General features: G+C 42.6%; 1 protein-coding gene across 2 annotated transcripts in view; it reads right to left on the bottom strand.

The window, feature by feature from the left end:
- Positions 1-13,967, bottom strand: part of CHI3L2 (chitinase 3 like 2) — a 51,183-nt gene that overhangs the window by 31,104 nt on the left and 6,112 nt on the right. The gene's annotated exons all lie outside the window — the stretch shown is intronic.

Below are 13,967 nucleotides of genomic sequence, written 5' to 3'. Positions count from 1 at the left end.
TCACCAAGGAAAAGACACCCCTAGAGAGCTGAAAGCTAAACACCCCCTCGAGACCTTCCCTAACAAAGCCTGAACACAAGCTGCGAAGCACTCAAGCCGATCTGCCAGTAAACTGACTGCCTGCCAACAAAATCTACACATTGGATGACATAACAGTTACAGGGTTCAGCATCCAAGAGAAAATTACTAGATATGCCAAAATACAGGAAATATGACTAATAACCAGGATGAAAATGTGTAAATAGAAACAGACCTAGAAAGCAGAGATTGTCAGACAAAGGCCTTAAAGCAGCCATAATGTGTGTGTTCAAGGACTTGAAGGGCAACATAGATATAATTGACAGCTAAAGAATTTTACTTACTCACCATGTGGCTCTACAAGGATTGAGTCATTAGCCACTGAAGTCACTGACCTTCAACACACCCTGAAAGGAGTTTAGCGCAGACATCAGGCATGAGCCACACTGTGTTCTGGGAAAACGGGCAGAACAGGCCTTCAGAGGATCAGATATTTACAGGTGAAAATGTTATGACCCTGGATTCTTGCATCTGTCTGTACTTAGAAGAGCCCCCATTGCAGCTGCTCCTCTTGACTAGTAGCAACCTTCTACCAAGATGTATGCTTGATTGCCTGCACCCCTTCTCCAAAATCACATATATGCTGACCTCCCCCCACCTCTTCCAAGCAGTTCCTCAGAGCTCTCGGAGAGACTGTCTCCAGTGTTGCAGTCCTCAGTTAGTCCCCAAATAAAACTGAAACTCACACCTCTCACCTTGTGTGTTTTTATTTCAGTCAACATAATGAAAAGAGAGATAGCAACCATAAAAAAATGAAACAAGAGCTGAAAAATACAATATTCAAAATGACAGATTCACTAGATGGGAATAAAAGTAGATTAGATCCTGAAGAAGCAAATAAAAGTAAACTTGACGGTGGCTTAACAGAAACTATCTAAAACCAGGAATGAAATCATGCAGGTGCCCTGTAGGTTATTCTAAGGAGTCTGGCTTCTAAGCTGAGTAACATGGACACCATTAGAGGGTTTTGGTGAGAGGAGTGATACCATCTAACTTACATTTTATGGAATCCCTTTGACTGCTGTGTTGAGAATAGACTGAAGAGGCAAAAGAACAGACACAGGTGGTCTGTTAAGAGAATACTACATTATTCTGAGTGAGAGAGGTTGGTGGCTTAAAACAGGTTAGTAGCAGCAGGGGCAATGGAAAGTGGTTTAAATTTGAGATATATTTTCGTGGTAGAGCAGACAGAATTTTTTTCATGCACTGAATTTGGAATTAAGATTGATGTCAAGATGTATATACTGAGCCATTAACTGTTTCTTGAGAGCAGGAACTATGTATCAGTCAGGACTGCATTTAGATATACATGACAGAAAACCCAAGGACATAAACAAATGGAGGCTTATTTATTTCACATAACTGGTTAGACCAAGGATGGTCAGCTACTCAAGGTTACCATTAGTATCCCATGCTTTTGCTGTCTTTCTCTTAGACCATACTTAACAGATTGTATCTTTGTCCTTTTTCTTGTGCCTTATGGTCCCAAGCAGTCCCAAGATGGCTGCTGTCCTTCCAGGCATGAAGTCAGTATCCCAGGAAAGAAGCAATGCAAAGGGACCTTAAGGGGCCCTGCCGGTTGAGTTTGTCCCTTTTTACCCAAGAAAGCAGAAACTTTCTTGGGAACCCCATCCAGCAAACTTCCCCTCATATCTCATTGGGCCATGTAACCAACCTTAGAAGAATGAGATTACTATGTGTGGTCCAGGCAAATTACAATTCATTCCTTACGGCCAGAGTGAGAGATCTTCTCTCCCTACCCGCAAAAGATTTCTACTGATAGCTAAACACATCGAGGTTCTATTGGCAGAGTAGAAGGGAGCATGCTGCAGGAAGAATGTTAAGTTGGTGATTGGCAATTTCTAGCATAGACTGCTCTTTGCAATTTCGTTACAAAACTGCCCCTCAGCCCCCCCAGTGTTTGGCAGACGTGTATAATAAACATGTACTGCTATGAGGCTGGCAAGATGGCATAGTGATTTAAGAATATTTCATGGGCTTCCTAGGTGGCACAGTGGTTGAGAATCCGCCTGCCAATGCAGGGGACATGGGTTTGATCCCTGGTCCAGGAAGATCCCACAGGCCACAGAGCAACTAAGCCCGTGCGCCACAACAACTGAGCCTGTGCTTTAGAGCCCGTGAGCCACAGCTACTGAGCCCATGTGCTGCAACTACTGAAGCCCATGCGCCTAGAGCCTGTGCTCTGCAACAAGAGAAGCCACGGCAATGAGGAGCCCATGCACCACAACAAAGAGTAGCCCCCACCCACCGCAACTAAAAAGAAAGACCGCACACAGCAAAAAAGACCAAATACAGCCAATAAAATAAATAAATAAATAAATAAAAGAATACTTCATAAACAAGCTGAATGAAAGACACAGGAGGAAGATGGAGGGGAGAAAGGTGGACATGTTTGGTTTCAGATTGTTTAAAAAATGGCCTGTGAGGGGAGCAATGCAATGGGGACTTGGATTAATATGTCTTCCCTGCCAGAAGTTTGAAGCACTGGAGAAATCAGTCATTTTAAATTTCTAAATGTAGAAACATCTAAGGATCTTCAATGAATTACAAAGCCATACGTGATCTTCAGGGCAAAGTCTGTAGAGATGGCAGGCCAGGTTGGCCCTCTCATTCATTTTAGGTTATCTTGAGGAACAAGGGAGGTAGGGAAGTGTAGAGAGAAGAACCAACAGAGTACCATGAGGGAAAAAAAAAATAACGCATGTTATATTAAAGCTGGAGGCAGAATTCCTTTTGGGTCAGAATTTTATTGTTGTTGTTAGCATAACACAGTCACTCCATTCTGAAAAGTTAGGTCTCAGCACCTTATTTAGAGAGCAAAAACTGAAACAAAGAAAACAAAATTGCTTTGCAAAATAAAGTAAGAAGAATTTTGAGCTCTGACTGGCTACATAAGAGGTAAGATAAAGGGATCCTGGGAACTGAGAAGGAAAGGGGAAAAATTAAAATGGATGGGAGCCATTTTAATGATTACAGCGAATGGACTTTATACCTTCTCCCCACACAGTTTCCAATGGCAGAGCCAGGATTGAAACGCAGAATTCAAAAGCCTGGGAATCCTTTTACCTGCAGCCTCCCCCAGTCAGTGCGAAGGAGTGCAAGCTTCAACTGGGAGGCGGTTGATTGGTCATTCACAAACCCTTCCACCCCCATCTATGGAAAGACTTTGAGGTGAAGGCCTACCTCATTCGTGAACTGAAATATCAGGTGCTCTGGCAGGAAGCCCATAATGACCTTGGGGAACAGACAGTTTCCTCTGGTAAGTGCAGTGGGTGAGGGTTGCACCTCCTTCCCCAGAACAAGTGGGTAAACAACCATAGCTCCTCCTCCCACCCCCAGGTCTCTTGCAACAAAGACTCTGTTGCTAGGGCAACTGATACTTTCCATTTCCTGATAAGCAGGGGACTGGTATCTGGGCCTGTATAGAACAAATACCAATTTGCATTTGATTTCCTTTGTATATTACAGAAAAGGGAAAAAAAAGAAAGCAAAAACAAAACAAAGTGTATTTTAATCGCACAGCCCCATTCACCATGGGACCCGGATGCTCAAGGTTTCTCACGTACTCACAACTTGATTGCTACTCAGACCTCACACCCTTCATGTGGTCTGTGAAGGTGCTGAGTACTGTTACCTTCTGCTTCCTTTCAGCTGCAAGGACACTAGTGAGCTCTGTAATATGTACCACTGAAATATATGCAATAAAACTACTCAAAGCATTTTCATAACTAAAACCTTCCTTTGTCCTCACAAGAAGCCTGCAGTATACACTGGTTGTGGAAACTCCTCTGAGTGCTGAGGGAGTACCTCCTCGAAGTCAGGTTCAAGTTTGTGTGGTTCGATCCATAGCACCCAGCTGTGCGCCTGGGACACAGGAGACACTCAGGAAATTACAGCTGCATGAAGAAGTGTTAGAGTGAGATGTAAAGTGAGGAGAGAAGTGGAAAAATGACGAAGTAGGCTGTGGTTTTTTTCAGCTCTTAGAGAAGCCTGATATAGGCGTCCACCGAGGTGGAGGCTAGCCCTTATCCTCGGCTCTGTGTGTCATCCCAAGAGTGCAAGCTCCCTGAGGGCACTGAGTTTGAGTGGCTGTATTCAGCAGAGTCCAGTTTGGGGACAGGTGTCAATTTGGTATGCATAGCTCAACAGACATGCAGGCATCTACGTGAGTATATGTATGTGTACATACACACACCTGTGTGCATCCATCTCTTTAAATATGACTGAAATATTTAATAATAGCAAAATAATAATTTCTGCAGGAGCCAAAGGGAAGGAAAGGAGAGCAGTCTCTGAGACCCAAGTGGGCAGCCTTGGTTGTGAGCAGGATGCCAGTCCTGTTCCAGCCTCTCTACCCAACCAACTTTCTCTCTTCCCTCCAGGTCCCTGCCCACTGTGACCTTCCCCTTTTCTTCACATCTTGTCTTTCAAAGCCTTTCATCATTTCCTTAGTTTCCCCTACACAATGGCCATGGTAAAGGTTGTTCAGCACAGCTCCTTTCTGAGCCGGACAGGGGTAAGGGGAGAGGAAGACACTTGTGGGGATGTGGGGCTCATACCTTCTTAGGCTCTATTGTAAGTGTGAATGTGGACAACTGGGGATCAATGTCATTAATCAGTCAATGAATAAGCACTTACTGATCTCTGTGTTCTAGGGCTGTGCTGAGTGTTCACTGCTTTCTGTGGTATCTGCTCATTAAGGGAAAAAAATTGAAGACAGTGATCCATCAAATTCCTTCATTGCACTGAAGACAAGGGCTTGGACAGAGCTTGTCCTTAGACAGCCACTAACTAGCTGTATAATGACAAGGCTACACACATACACACACACACACACACGCACGCACACAGCCTGGGACTGGCAGACTAAGTTCTCAAAGTGGGGTTTTTCCTATTGCTGAGACCCTGCCTATAGAGGTAGCAGCCCTTGACAGGGCCAGTCTGGGGCATAGGAATGCCTCTGATACTGTTCCTTCTGACCAGATATTCTACCATTCCAGGTTCTTTCTGTCAACAAATGGCCAGAATATGGTTAATGAGACAAATAAGACGTGGAGAAACAAAGAGAGTATGGAAGAAAGAGATTTCACTGTAGGCAACGAAGGAATTTCATTGCAAATTAGACAAGAAAAAGAGAAGTCCAAATTAGTCAATCAAAATTCACATGGAAGGGACTTCCCTGGTGATGCAGTGGTTGAGAACCTGCCTGCCAATGCTGGGGACATGGGTTTGATCCCTGGTCTGAGACAATCCCACAAGCCACGGAGCAACTAAGCCCATGCACCACAACAACTAAGCCTGTGCTCTAGGGCCCGCAAGCCACAACTACTGAGCCCACACACTGCAACTACTGAAGCTCACGCACATAGAGTCTGTGCTCCCCAACAAAAGAAGCCATTGCAGTGAGAAGCCTGCGCACCACAATGAAGAGTAGCCCCTGCTCACCGTAAATAGAGAAAGCCCGTGCACAGCAACAAAGACCCAATTCAGCCAAAAAAAAAAAACCAAACCCACATGGAAAGTTGTTATAAAAGGTAAAAGTTTACTGCTCAAAATATCAAAAAGGTGAGAGAAGATGCACTACATTGTAAGAAAGGTATAGGGTTGAGAAGACTTTATAAAAAGAGTTCAGCTTATTAATTTATAGCTTATCTAGAAGGATCTCAGAATTATTGTGTAAGCCTTGTTTAGTCATCCAAAGTCTCAGACCAAACTCTCATTCTGAAATGTCAGTTACTGTAGTCACGGGACTGGGGGTTTTTACATTTCCCTTGGTTGGATGAGAAAAAATGTAGTTCTGAGAAAATGTACAGATAAACAAGGAGACAATAAATAGATGACTTTGGGATCAGTACTTTTGGTAAATTGTGTTCATTCAAGTAAAGTGGTTTGTCTTCATAGTATTGCTCTGGTTATGTTCTGTCTGCTTGCCACATTTAGCAGGTCAGCAGTTCGATTTGTAAGACTCATTTACTTGTTTAGATGGTTTGCTTGTTGGATTAGTATGTCTTCCCTGCCAGAAGTTTGAAGTGTTGGAGGACTCAGTCATTTAAAATTTCTGAATGTAGAAGCATCTAAGGCTGTTCAATGAGTAACAAAGCCATATATGATCTTCAGAGCTCCTTCTTTCCCCCTACAATGGTGAATGGTGGGCCTATTTTCCTAGCATTTCAGTAGAACTGTCTGCCATACCTCTAGGGGATCATTTACATATCTGAGGACTTTTAGTAGCTGTGACACCAATACTGATGAGCCTCTGTGCCAAACAAGAAAAAGCAACAACAACAACAACAACAACAACGAAACCCACATAGACTTTGGGGAATTCCTCAGTGGGGAAGGTAGGGCAATTTAGGAGCACTGAGAGGACTGGCCTGACTGTCATCACACAGGATATCTGTCTGAGGACATTAGGGAAGGCTTTGAGGGCCAGACCACAGCAACTGCTGGTGGATTCTTCGGCAGTGATTCTGGAGATAACGTTCCCATCTGAGTGTGAGTGACAGGTTCACTTTACCTCACTGTGTGACCTTGGGCCAGTTTCTTAACATCTCTGAACCTGTTTCTTCATCTATAAAGCAGAGATAGTAATACCTAGCTCAAAGGATTATTAGTAATGCTGATTTGAAATAGTATTTGTAAAATGCTTAGCATAGTTCCTGGAACATATAAAGAGCTCAAACCATGAGAACTGTCTGTTCCTATTAAGTGAATGGCCAAGGAGAACTGGGAAGCTCCTAAGTTAAAATCAAGGCGTTAGGACTGTAGTTCAGCTCGGCAAATATGTACTAACCATGTATTAATGTTGTAGTCATAGCACTGGGGATTTAGTCATATTTATTCAACAAACATTTATTAAGCAGACGCTTGTCAAGGACATTGGTTATGCCTATTGGTTGCTCAGAGCCCTGAATAGTGCTGAAAGATACTTTCAAATTCTTACTCTTTGTTCTTTTTCTTCTGAATGTATTCTGTATTACAGAGGCTTTTTAAAAAGTAAGTAGATATTGTTAAGTGAAAGAAGCCTATCTGAAAATGCTACATGCTGTAGCATAGAATTTCCAACTCTTGCCTTCTGGAAAAGGCAAAACTATGGAGACAGTAAAAGGACCAGTGGTTGCCAGGGATTCTAGGGAGGGAAGGAGGCATGAATAGGTGGGAACACACGGGAGTTTAGGGCAGTGAAACTACTCCATGTGATACTGTAATGATGGAGAGATATCATTATACATTTGTCAAAACCCACAGAATTTACAAGACCAAGAGTGAACCTTAGTATAAACTATTGAATTTAGTTAATAATAGTTTATTGATATTGGCGCATTAGTTGCAGCAAATGTACTACACTGATGGAAGATATTAATAATAGGGAAAACTGTGTGTGAGGGTAGGAGTGAGGGATATATATAGGAATTCTCCATACTTTCCATTCAATTTTTCTATAAACCTAAAATTGCTATAAAAATCCGTCTGTTTTTTTTAAGTAAGTAGAATTTTCACAACTCATTTTATCTCCGTCCTACCTCCTGGAGATTAGATTTGATTCCACAGCTAGAATGTATGCTTCTCCTTCATGTTTCTGGACAGTTCTGTACTTCTCTTAATCTCAGCACCTCTACATTATATCTTTCCCACAAAAATGTAAACTCTGTGAGGGCAGGGACCATGGCTTACTCACCTTTGTGAAATCATGTCATTCTTCTGTGCAGACCTCCCAATGCCTTTCCTTTCCAAGTGCTTTTGGTGCATTAACTCATTTAATGCATCCTTAAAGCAACCCTATGAGGTAGGTCAGTCTAATCCCTATCAAATATGAGAAAACTGAATCACAGAGAGGTTAAGACACTTGTCCAATATAACAAAGCTAGTAATTGGAAGAGCTGGGACATCGAACCAGATTGTCTGGCTCTGGAGTCTGCAGTTAAAAGTACCAGAAAACTCCAAAGTATTTTGAACTGCAGGTTACACACATTTGGGGTGATGAAATCATTTTATGGTGCCTTGAAAAAGCATATTATTTAATGTAATAATATGAGCATGAGTGAAAAATTATCCACACTCATTTCTTCAGCCAGAGTGTGGATAATTTTTTACTCACCATCGTAGAATGGAAGAAAAAAGGCGGAAGTACATTGCATATAGTGGTATTGTTTTGTGAAACTTGTGTTTTTTGCATATTACCTTTGTGTGTGTTATGTTGGATGCATGTAAAATGTACTTAGAAAGTTCACCACTTTAATCCGTAGGAAGAGTTGATACCTCGGGTAATAAGAAGCACAGAGCTGAGGTAGCTCCCGGCTCCAGCCAGTCCGGTTGTACCTGGCTCGGATCCCCTTACTCTGAAAGCTGGTCTGCCCTGTTCTGCTGCATGTGCTGGCTTAATCTCAGCAGTTCCTGTCATCATATCCAAACTCAATGATGTCCAGAGGCAAAAAAATACCATCCCTTCTAGAGAAATCTATACCTGAAGTCCCCAGCAGATTTCCCCTTGACTAGGACAGAAACCTCCTTACCTCTTCCTGGGCCAGAGCTCAGTCACCTGCCCACTATAAATCATTCTCGAAAAAGGAGACTGCGACTGCCATGATCAAATCCCACTGATCTGATACACCTCTGATCAAAGACTCTTCCAGCAGAGAAAGAGTCAGAATGAGTGTTAAGCGGTCTAAGTGTTAGCCCTGATAGAACTTGGAAGACCAAAAACGTTGCAAGTAATTTTCTGTCTCCTTAGAGGTAGATGCTAAGGGCAGACTTCCCACCTAGTCATTCACTTATTTACTCAATGGAGAAATGTTTACTGATTACCTGTGTGCCCAGCACTGTGCTAGGCACTGGGGACACAGGGATGAGCAACAAAGATGTGATCCACGCCTCCTGGGGATGACTCTAGACAGGGAGAGAACAGTCGAACAACTAATCTCAGAAATACACGTGTAACTATAAATCGTGAAGGGCTTTTAAGAAAACAAAGGAAAGAATGTGATTTGAGGTTGTAACGGGGAGATCTGATTTAAATGGGGAGGAGCAGGAGATCAAGGTTTGGTCAAGTTATCTAAATACAGAGCAGAGATCCTTGTCCAGGAGAGAGGTTTGAGAACTTTGGCTCCAGTATTTCTTTGTGGGAATATAAAGGGTAGTCTTTGTTTCCAATATGCAGAGGTCCTTTGCTAATCCTGGCTATTGCTGATTATTCCTAGCAGAGGTATGGGTCATTGTTCAAGTTGTTTCTCATCAGAGATTAGAAGCCAATACTCCACGGTGGCTTGAAAGACAGATAGTTGAGCTTCTGTGCACCTCAGGCTATGAAGGGGAATTGTAAAGGACTATGGACAGTGTCATTCTATACTGAAGGACCCATTCTTTGGAGGTGTTTTGTGGTTTATTTTTGTTGTTGTTGTTGTTCTGATGCTTTGTGCCAAAGGACAGGATCACATCCTGTGTTTGGGGCAGGGTTCCCCCCTGAATGTAATAAACCTTGCCACTGTTGATTATTATGGAATATGTGAACACAGAGGCAAGGCATTTCCACTGCAGTCAAGTCTGCTGGTCCCTGCAACATGAGGGCAGCCCTAGGGGCAAGCAGAGAAGTGCCAAGACAGGGCCCCTTCGTGGACCCTAAGAGCAGTGATACTTCGTTTTTAAGTTCTCTGTTTTGTAATATCCTTTCTTATCACAAAGCTGTCAGCAAAGTCCTAGCAAATCTTACTTCCTGATCTCAGCTATCCCCATCCTGAATTGGAGATAGGGCCAATGTCCAAGTTGGACAAAATGGCACAGAGGAGACAAACACGCGTGACTGAGGAAAGGAGGAAATAATTCAAGGGTGAGTCAAAAATTGTCCACACTCTGGCTGTAGAATTTATAGAAGTTTTAATGTAACTGGAGTGCAGATAACTTTTGATTCACCCTCGTAATTTGGATCCCTGTTGTTGACTCTGATGACAAGTAACTACCAGAATTGGTTTGTGGAACGTGAAAACACTTCTTAAATGTTGCCCAGAAATGCCAGGAAACAGGAGCCTGGTAATAGACATTACTTCTGCAATTAAAAGAGATGATTTGAGACGACAGTGTTTGGGGCATTAAAGGGATATGTGAAGTTTGGACATTCGCATTATACATCTATTCTTTCTAGTTTTCACAAGCACCCGGCAAAATGATTGATTTACTTTAGGAAAGTGAGGCATAGGAAATGCCTGACCCCATGCTGCAGGGCCGGTAAGCAGCAGCCTGGGGTTAAGTCCATGCACCCAAGGTCATTCTGTTGTGCCAAGCTGCATCCCTGAGTAAAACTTACCTGTGGGCTTCCTTTCAAGACCTGCAAGAAAAGGAAGCTGGCTCATTTGCTTCCATGCCGCAGCCAGACTCTGAGAGAATAGGCAGAGGGACAGAACAGGAGGCAGCAACTGTAACAGGGAAGAGCCAGATCTGACTGTGTGTTTGAGCTGCTTCTTTTACTTTCACCTTTGCTTCTCTTTGCTTTCCTTCCCTAAAAAGATACTGTCTATACATAATGGCATGCCTGGGGGAGACCTGCCCCTCTGCCTGAATGTTAAACCAAAGTGCCTTTGCTCAGGGGAAACATCCTGACCTTCTCCATCTGTGAATGGCTGCAAGAAAGAAGAAATTAACACATCCCCTCCTCCAGGCTAGCCTTTCCAGGGGATATTTGCAAAACGTATGGCCTTTTTACTTTAGTTCCTCATCTCCTCCCCCTCTCTGTGCTATGAGAGAAACTAGCATCCAAACCCTGATAAGATGGTTACTTTGAGACATCAGTCTGCCATCTTCTCCATCTGGTGGCTTTCTGAATAAAGTCATATTCCTTGCCTCAACACCTTGTCTCTGATTTATTGGCCTGCCCTGTGGCACACAGAGCAGGCTTGGACTTGGTAACACAAGTCCAAGAAGAAAAGGGGAAAAAACTTTTCTTCTAATATAAACGGAAGCCTCTTATTTTATCCTTTAACTTCTCACTTCCTCATCTGCAAATTAATCAACATCTATACCCATTTCCCACAAACAAAGATTTTTTCCCATTTAAAGCCAGTCTTCGGCCAAAGCCTCCAACTTCCACCTTCTCTCCCCTCTCAGACCTTGTTCCACCTGTCACTCTTTTACTCTACATGTCCTCCCTCGCTGGTTCCTGCCCCTATGCCCATAAACATGCTCTCACATTTCCCTTCTTAACCCACCACTTTAAACCCAAATCTCCCTCTAACTATGGACCAGTTTTTCCTGTTGTTACCCACACTTCTCAAAAATGTAGATTTATACTTGCTAACTCCACTTCCTCATATCCTGATAATTTCTCAATTCATTCTCAACTAGCTTATGCTTCCATTTATGTCATCCTAATGTCCTAATGAATACTTTAAAAAAACTTTTTAGTTTCATAGAAAAGAAGTACATGTAAGCATACGGCGCATATATAGTGAACACACCTATGTTTCTGCCACCAAGTTAAGAAATAGGACATTGATGGCCTGATATTGTCCTTATATACAAGGGTCATGGTGAGAAGAGAGAAAATAAAAGTTCTATGAATTCCTAGGAGTCCTTACTACATCGTGGAGAACTCCTCTTTGAATTCTTCTTCTCTGAGAAATGCCTGCTGGCTACCATTTTGTTCTGAGGGCTCTAGTTATCAAAAAAGATAAACTAGAGAAATCAGTGACTTAACTGAACAGGACTCTACTCCCTTCCCCCAGATTCAGAAGCTAAGCTTTATTTATAAGAGAATTTCTCATAACACTATCTTGGTTGCCATGGACAGAAAAAGTTGGGTGGAGAAAAATTATTAAGCCCTTCTGCAGTGAAACAAATCATAATGGGAGCAAGGTTTATATTCCCAACTAGCAAATAACTTCACTATCACAGTATCACCAACTAAAATGGTCGTGGTGAGTCAGAAAACATTAAATAAATAAAGAGAAGACAGGGATAAAAAGAAGCGAGGTAAGGCTTGTACCAATGTTGCCCAAATTTTCATTTTCGTTGTAATAGTTCATAATCAATGGTGGACAATAAACCATCTAAAAGATGTATTCTTTTCACTTTTAAACACAAAGGCTCATTTCGATGCACATCTAAACTTTAAGGAACATACATCATCGTGAAATCCTTTAATAAAAGTGACAGATAAATGAAAATAAATGGCTTGATGTTTATTAAAGAAAAAAAAAAGAAATATGACATTACTAGCAACGCAGAAGTCCTATGGTGTTCTCCCAATCATTACTTCCTCCTTCCTCCCTAATGTAGCATCATCTTGACTTCTCATTCCATATAATAGTTTTGCTTGTTTTTAACTTTACATAAATGGAAACTTACATTATGTCCTCTTTTGTGTCTGTTTTGCTCAACATTATATTGTTGTGATGTAGCCATGTTATAGCACATGGTCGTGGTTTATTCATTCTTGCAGCTGTATGGTACTCTATTGTAAGAATATGCTGCAATTCATCCATGTCACTGTTTATGGACATTTGAGGTTATTTAAAGTTTGAGGCTATTTCAGATAAGATTCGACTTGAATATTCTTATACATATCTTTTTGGTGTACCTATACACGTATTTCTTCATCTGTTTTTAAAGGAAGGAAGTAGTTTTGTTAAGACCACCATAAAATATTTTGGGAAAATTAAGCCACAATTATGTTCAACCAATTGGACAAGTTTATCATGAACAACTACTATACTAACACCGTGATGCATAAGACACGCATGCAGCCAAGAGAAGGTACTTGAGGAAGAGATGTGTCCTCGTGTGTGGGAATTCACAGAGAATAGGGAACAGAAACAGACTGTGTAATTAAGTACAGAATTGCATAGGCCCAGAGTGGAGGCAACTTTTAGAACCTCCGGGCTAAGACTAGACAGTTTAATACCACAGCTGGATTTCGCACTCCTGCTCCCCCATAGTCTGTGACAGAAGAGTCACCTAGAGGCCATGCATGGGAGAGGAAGGGGGCTGTAGGTTTGGAGGTCGTTTCTGTAGATCCCAGACATATTTCTGCCACAGTGTCCGTCTTCCTCCTCCTCCCGTACCTGAAACTGAGGCTAAAACCTCTGTGAATGGAGAAATTTCAGATGGATTCTGCACTTCCTTTATCCTTTCCACCCTACAGGCAGAGGGGAACCAGGGTAGATTCCCCCAGGAGCAAGTGGGGCTTATCAAATGCAAATTTTCATTCTTGACAATGGAAGCTTGAAATCTGGGTATTACGGAAGCCAGTGAAGGTGACAAGGGCAGAGGAAGAGCTGAAAGGCTGTAGTGAGATTTGGAAGTACAAGAAGGGGAGTGTGGCTAGCTGCAACTGTCATCATCATCCCTTAAATTTACATCCCATAAGAGTTAACAGGGACTTCCCTGGTGGTCCAGTGGTTAAGACTCCACCCTGCCACTGCAGGCTGCCAGGGTTTGATCCCTGGTCAGGGAACTAGATCTCACATGCATGCCACAACTAAGACCCAGTGCAACCTAATCAATCAATCAATCAATTAATCAATTAAAGAAAAGAATTTACAAAGTTTTCTATTCCTTGGATTTCACATCTTTGCAGGGTGGTAGGGCGGGGATTACCCTCATTTTGCTGAACTGCCCAAGAACAGGCTGGATGGAAGGCAGGGTCAAGGCCCTAAGTGTCCAGTCCCTCCTCAAGAGCCCACAGGCAGGGCTCAGGTCCTTTTGTTGGGGAAGTGGAATAGGGGGAAAAGAGCAAAGTAGGGACACGGACCCCACCGAGAAGAAGTACAAATGTAGCAAGAGATCTAGAAATGGCCAGAGGCTAAAGCAGGTGCGGGAGGAGAGGTGGAGGGGCTGGAGCCGACTCTGAAAACTCTTATCTCCTTCTGGGATAAGTCCCC

This window comes from Hippopotamus amphibius, chromosome 1 (assembly GCF_030028045.1).
Source record: "Hippopotamus amphibius kiboko isolate mHipAmp2 chromosome 1, mHipAmp2.hap2, whole genome shotgun sequence".
NCBI lineage: Eukaryota > Metazoa > Chordata > Mammalia > Artiodactyla > Hippopotamidae > Hippopotamus > Hippopotamus amphibius.
Note: the sequence above shows the minus strand (reverse complement) of the source record. Positions and strands in the feature narration are given on the sequence as shown.